At 48.2% G+C, this 6,850-nt stretch overlaps 1 pseudogene; it reads right to left on the reverse strand.

Moving 5' to 3' along the window:
* Positions 1-3,429: 3,429 nt before the first annotated feature.
* LOC102849380 lies at positions 3,430-5,055 on the reverse strand (annotated as a pseudogene).
* Positions 5,056-6,850: the final 1,795 nt, after the last annotated feature.

A 6,850-nucleotide genomic window follows, 5' to 3' on the forward strand; every position in this document is an offset into this window, starting at 1 on the left:
GGGAGTGGTACCTGCGGGCTGTTAGTACCTTGCTCTGGGGGCCTGTGCCTTCTCGTATACAGCGACTCAGAACACAGTAACTCTGAACCCTGCCATATCCTGAGCCAATCTGTCTCCAAACACACCTGCCCCTATTGCCCAGGTTACTATGTTCAATCCATCTCATCCAGGGTCTTCTCTCCTGCACTATTCTTCTACCCTTCCAAGCATGATGTCCTCCAAGGCCTGGTCCTTCCTGGCAACATGCGCAAAGTATATGAGGCGGGAATTGAAAATCTTTGTCTCTAAGGAGTAGCCTGGTTTCACCCTCTGCAGGACAGACCTGTTTGTTCTCTTGACAGTCCACGGAATGTTCACCACAAAGGCATCCATTCTTCTTCTGTCATTCATTTTTATTGCCCAGCTCTCTGATATATAGCAAGTAATTGCCTGGCCTTGGCCTGGATCAGGCACTCCTTAGTCTCTAGACTGACATCAGTGCTCTTAAGCACTCTGGAGCGGTCTCTAACAGCAGATTTTCCTAATGCAATTCATCTTTTGATTTTCTGGCTGCTGGTGTCAAAACTGCTGTTAGATATCATCAAGTCCAGTATGACACATAGTGACCCTATGAACAACAGATCTGAATTCTCTTCCTGTGCTATAATCCCATTGCTGGAGTCACTATGCCAATCTATCTCATAGTGGGTCTTCCTCACGTTTTGCTGACCCTCACTCCACTTTTCCAAGCATGATGTCTCATACTAAGAAATATCCTCTTTCAGCAACGTGTCCGAAGCATATGAAATGAAGCTTTGCGAGCCTTGCCCCCAAAAGCATATTTATTTGTTCTTTTGTCAGTCCTTGGGATATTCAGTATTCTTCAACACCACAGCTCAAAGGCATCAATACTATGTCATTGTTATTAGTTGTTTAGCATTTAGATGCATTGCAGGTGATTGGAAAGATCATTACTTAAATCAGGCACACCTTTTTCTTTAAGATTACATCATTGCTCTTTAGAACTTTGGGAATGGTCCCTGATAGCAGACTTTTTCCTAGTGCAATGTTGTTGTTGTTGTTACTGCTGTTGCTGTTATTAGGTTTCGTTGAGTTGCCTGAGACTCATAGCAATCCTATGTACAACAGCCCTAATCCCTGCTCTATCTCTTGCCAATCTTATTGTCTCTGACACACCTACCCCCATTACCCCAGTCACTGAGTCAATCCATCTCCTCAAAGGTCTTCCTCTCCTGTGCTGTCCCTTCACTCTCCCAAGCATGATGTCCCTCTCCAAGGACAGATCCCGCCCTTGCAACATGTCCAAAGTATGTCAGACGAAGCTTCAGAATCCTTGCCTCCAAGGAGCAGTCTGGCTTCACCTCTCCAGGACGAACTTGTTTGTTCTCCTGGCAGTCCATGGTATATTCACTACTCTTCACCAGCCCCACAGCTCAAAGGCATCAATTCTCCTTCTATCATCCCTAGTCATTGTCCAGCTCTCTGATGCTTAGCAAGTAGAGCGATACATTTTTAAAATTTCTTCTTCTAGTACCAATGGTGTTGCTGCTGGGGAATTGCAAACTCCCAAAACCCGAGTAGAGGCAATTTTTATGCATAGCAACCTGCAGAAAGGATTAGAGCTCTTAGGGTTTCTAAGACCTCTAAGGTCACATTGTTTTCCCATAGCTGGCCAGTTTAAACTCATCAGCTTTCAGACATCAACACAGGGGAGTAAAGAGCCCCTAGCATGATGCTGTGTGATGAGCTGTGCTTTGCTAGTGCTTGACAAGTGGGGCAGGGGGTGTAAGGGTACTTCTGAGTAGTAGTTGTTGTTGTTGTTATGTGCCATCGAGTTGCCTGCGACTCATAGCGACCCTATGCACAACAACCCTAAACTCTGCCCTATCCTGTGCCAATCTCACTATCTCTGACATACCTATCCCCATTACCACAACAGTGAATCAATCCATCTAAACAAGGGTCTTCCTCTCCTGTTCTGTCCCTCCACCCTCCCAAGCATGACGTCCCTCTCCAAGGACTGATCCCTCCTAGCAACATGTCCAAAGTATGTCAGACAAAGCTTCATAATCCTTGCCTCCAAGGAGCAGCCTGGCTTCACTTTCTCCAGGACAAATCTGTTAGTTTTCTTAGCAGTCCCTGGTATATTCAATACTCTTCTCCAACACCACAGCTCAAAGGCATCAACTCTCCTTCTATCCTCCTTACTCATTGTCCAGCTCTGTGATGCATAGCAAGTGATTGCAAAGACCATGGCATGTATCAGGTGCACCCTAGATTCCAGACTGACATCGTTGCACTTCTGAGTAGAGGGTTGTTTTGTCCCTGGTAAAAAGCCCTTACCAGGCTGCACTGTGGTTCCTCTTTAAGGGTGCAAATGAGCTTCTCCAGGTGGGAGCAGCCAGGGCCACAGACAGATCTCATGGGTTTGTTAAAAGTAGACACAGAAGGGGGAACCTTCTGTAAGTGAGTCATCCGGCACTGTGTAACCCGGACATATTTCTCTGATGGTGCATCTCTGCTGGCCTCTCTTTTTTTTCTGTCCAAAGCAGACCACTTCCTGTGCCCTGGATCCTGTCTCACTTGGCTCTCACGTACTTTGCAGCTACATTTACCTTCTCCTGTGTCATCTTGGCACCAGCAGCCAGGAAATTAAAAGGTGCATTGCCATGGAAAAGTCTGCTGTTAGGGACCTCTCCAAAGTACTGAAGAGCAATGGTGTCTCTCTGGAGACTAAGGTGCGTCTGATACAGGCCATGGTCTTTTCAATCACTTGTTATGCATCAGAGAGTTGGACAATGACGAAGGAGGATAGAAGGAGAATTGATGCCTTTGAGCTGTGGTGCTGGAGAAGAGTATTGAGGGTACTATGGACTGCTAGGAAAACAAACAGATTTGTCTTGGAAAGGGTTAAACCTGGTGGCTCCTTGGAGGCAAGGATTCTGAGGCTCTGTCTAGCTTACTTTGTACATGTTGTGAGGAGAGACCGGTCCTTAGAGAGGGACATCATGCTTGGGAGGGTGGAGGGACGGCGCAGGAGGGGAAGGCCCTCTATGAAGTGGATTGATTCGGTGACTGGAAAAATTGGAATGGGAGTGTCAGAGACGGTGGGATTGGCACAGGATAGAGCAGGGTTTAGGGCTGTTGTACATAGGGTCGCTATGAGTCGCAAGTGACTCGACGGCACATAACAACAACAACAACAACAAAGATTAACATAGTTGTCATCGTTGTTGTTATGTGCTGTCGAGTTGGAACTGACTCATAACTGAACCTCCAGAGGGCTTTCAGGGGCAGTAGATGGCACAGCAGTAATTTTTTTTTTCTCTTATGGAGGAGACACTTTCATGAGAACCAAAACAGAGGGGAACCAAAGTGAAAATTCTCTGCCTCCCCACAGGGAGACCACCGTGACCCTCTGTGCTTTCCTCACCCCTCTTCGGGTCCCCAGTGGAGCCCCAAAGTCTGGAGCTTCTGCCTCAGGTAGCTCTTCAGCTGGGGCAAGCCTCTCTGTGACTCTAATTTCTCGAAGGGCAGGGGCTGATAGCCCATCAGGCTGAGGTGCAGCTCTCCTCAGGTCCTGAGAGCCCAGCAGGACGCTCCCGCCAGGCAGAAATGCCAACAACGTTCCTGCAGCATGAGCACCACCCTCTGGATGGGGTCTCGGTGGTGGTGTTCAAGGCAGCCCTGCGTTGAGGTCAGGTGGGTATGGTAGGAAAGGTTCCTGGGTGCTCACAGGAAGCACAGCACCAGTACTGTTTACGCACAGCAGGAAGTCTGTGCAGTAGCCTGGAGGCACAGTCAGGTCTTGCCAGTACTTTTCCTCTGCCAGCAGTTGTCCAGCCCCTCACCTACTATATCCTTGTGACTGACTGCACTTGCAGTGGGCACGATCAGTGATGAGTGGCCGGGGGAAGATGGGCACTTGCTGCTTCTGGGGAAGGTGTGGACCCCGGTATCCTTGGAGCTCCAGCTCCATGGCTGTGTTGAGCAGGGAGAGGTAGCGACACACAATCAGAGCATGAGGCATACCACTGATGTGACTGATGAAACTTGGTGAGAAGAAAAAGTGCAGGGCTCAGAAGGGTAGGCACCGCAACCGGCACAGTGACATCAAGATGTTGACAGTAGCCAGGGGTGCTACGCCTGCCAAGATCCTCTCCAGACAGGGCATAAATTGCTGATCCAGAGGCAAGTAGTTCAGATGCCCAAAGGGCAGAACCGGCTTGTGTACAACCTTGCTGTTGAGCTGGGCTTCGCGGACAACTAGGAAGTGAGCAATGGCTTCCAGAAGCTGAGGCTCCCGCAACCGGTGGTGGGCTAGGTGCTGGGCCAGGAGCACCATTACATGAGGAGTTAGTTCCTCCAGCCTTGCCTCTGCCAGGCTGCGTATCAGATGCTGTCCTGGCTGTCGCAGGAAGTGGGGGCAGCTCAGAAGAGCTTCCAACCTTTGCCCACGAGAAGGACAGGCTGCAGAGGGGGAAGGGGCTTAAGGGGAGGTGGAACCTTTGCTCCTTCTCCAGGGCACATACCAGCAGCCCATCAGATGGTAAGCCAAGTAACCCTGCAATGTGCAGACACACATGGATAGTGTGAATGTTCAAGGAGCTGCAGTTTTGGATGATGAGCTGACTCAAGTCCTGCAGTATGACTTGCTCCACAGGAGGGGGCCACAGCTGAGACCCCAAGAGCTGGCCAAGACGGCAAAGCATGCCACAGGGTAGTGGTGGGCACTCACGTTGGTGGGGATCTGGCCCAGCCAGCACAGCAGCTCCTCTTTGCCTGTCCCAGAAGCCTCTGCAGTCCCTGCACAGGACCTGCATGGGGACCTTCTCCAGAGGACCAGTCCTGCCCCTTGCTGGGCCCTAGGCAGCAGGGCTATACTGGTTGGAGCAGCAGCAGGCCAGACAGCGGAGCAGAGGAGTCCTGGGCAGAAAACAGGACTCGAAGCATGGAGTTGGGTGATGGAGACCATGACTCCCCAGGCCCCGCGCAGATCGCTCCATCAGTCGCTCTCAAGGCCCTGGGAGCTGGGCTCCCCCCACCCCCCAGCATCGTCATTGGCTGGCCACAGAGCCCATCATCTTCCCAGCAGCACAGCAGTAAATGTTAAGGTTATTCCTTGGAAAGGGGCATCATGCTGAGAGAGGTCAGTGAAGAGTTGGCACAGTGATAGCAGCAATGGGCTCAGGTGTATTGGAGATAGTGAGGATGGCACAGGAGAGAACAAGGTTCAGATCTGTTGTTCACAGGGTCACAGTGAGCCATGCTCGACTCAACAGCACCTAACAGCAACAACAACAAATTTCTTGGCAGGAGATGGCCCATTTTTCTCCCATGGAGCAACTTACCTGCCTTTGGGATTACAGTGCAGCTTCTTACCACTAGGCCACCAGAGCTCCCTCCAGGGGGGGTTTCAGAGGCAAGAAATTGCACATGAGCAGACTGCCTGTCTTTCTCTATGGAATAGCTGGTGCATTCGAACCACATATTGGGTTGACAGGTGCCCTCAAGTCAGTTCCAGCTCGTGTAAAATGACCCCATGTAAGGTCACCCTCTGTAAAATAGAGTGAGGCACTGTTTTGTTCTCCACTGTCCACATAAGTATGGCTACATCTGAGATCATTGTTGTAGCCAGTGTCAATCTACCTTGTTGGGATTCTGTCTTATTTTAACTGATTTTCTTCTTTATTAAGTTGACATTTTTGTCCAGTGACTTCCCCTCCAGATAAATGACCACAGTACATGAGGCCACATCTCACCATCCTCACTCCTAAAAAGTATTCTGGCTGCACTTAAAAAAATTTTTTTTAAATTAATTTTTTAGATTATTAATTTCAATGAAAATTTACAGAGACTTTGGATTTCTATTAATTCATTGTTACCCTTTTCTCCCGTCCCAACCCTCCCACCCTAGTAACTACCCTTTTGGAAAAGTAAAAGAAAAATTCTTTCATTGTTTTACAAACCCTCCCCCAGGTCCACTCCACTATACAGCCTTCGTTCTGGACTCCTGTCATGACAATAATACCTAATCACATATCGCTTTTAAACAGTTTCCTTCTTCATCTGTTTTAATGCAGTGTATACTATTGAACCCATCTTTCTCAGTCTCCCCCTACCCCCGAGGTCAGTCTTGTTTTACAACAGTGGCACCATGCAGTATTTGTCCTTTATTGACTGAGATATTTCACTCAGCATAATGTCCTCCAGGGTCATCTGTTTTGAGTAATATTTCCTGAGTTCCTTGTTTTTCAATGCAGCATAGTATTCCATTGTGTGAATATACCACAGCTTCTCTATCCATTTGTTTGTTGATGGACACTTAGGTTGTTTCCAACTCCTTGCTATTGTGAATAAAGCCATGATAAAATGGGTGTGCATATATCTGCTTGGATGTCAGTTATGGTCTCTTTGGGGTATATTCCCAGAAGTGGAATTGCTGGGTAAAATGGTATCTCTATTTGCAACTTTCTGAGAAAGCGCCACACCATTTTCTACAGTGGTTGCACCATTTTACACTTCCACCAACAGTGAATAAGGGTTCCAGTTTCTCCACAACCTCGCCAGCATTTGCTGCTTGCCTGTTAAATTTTGCTATTCTTCCTGGGGTGAGATGATATCTCATAGTTGTTTTGCTGCATACACTTTTTTCAAAAGAGTTTATTCATTTGACAGCTTATGGTACAGTCACAACTCTTCACCAACCACAGTTCAGAGACACCAGTTCTTCACTGTCCCACTTTCATAAGCATATTAGGCAAATGAAAATGACCATGGCTTTGGTCAGGCACACCTTAGTCCTCAAAGTGATTTCTTTGCTCTTTAACACTAAAAAAGGTCTCTGTAT

The sequence above is a fragment of the Elephantulus edwardii genome, unplaced genomic scaffold, assembly GCF_000299155.1.
Source record: "Elephantulus edwardii isolate Elephantulus edwardi_28Jun2011 unplaced genomic scaffold, EleEdw1.0 scaffold00125, whole genome shotgun sequence".
Classification (NCBI taxonomy): domain Eukaryota; kingdom Metazoa; phylum Chordata; class Mammalia; order Macroscelidea; family Macroscelididae; genus Elephantulus; species Elephantulus edwardii.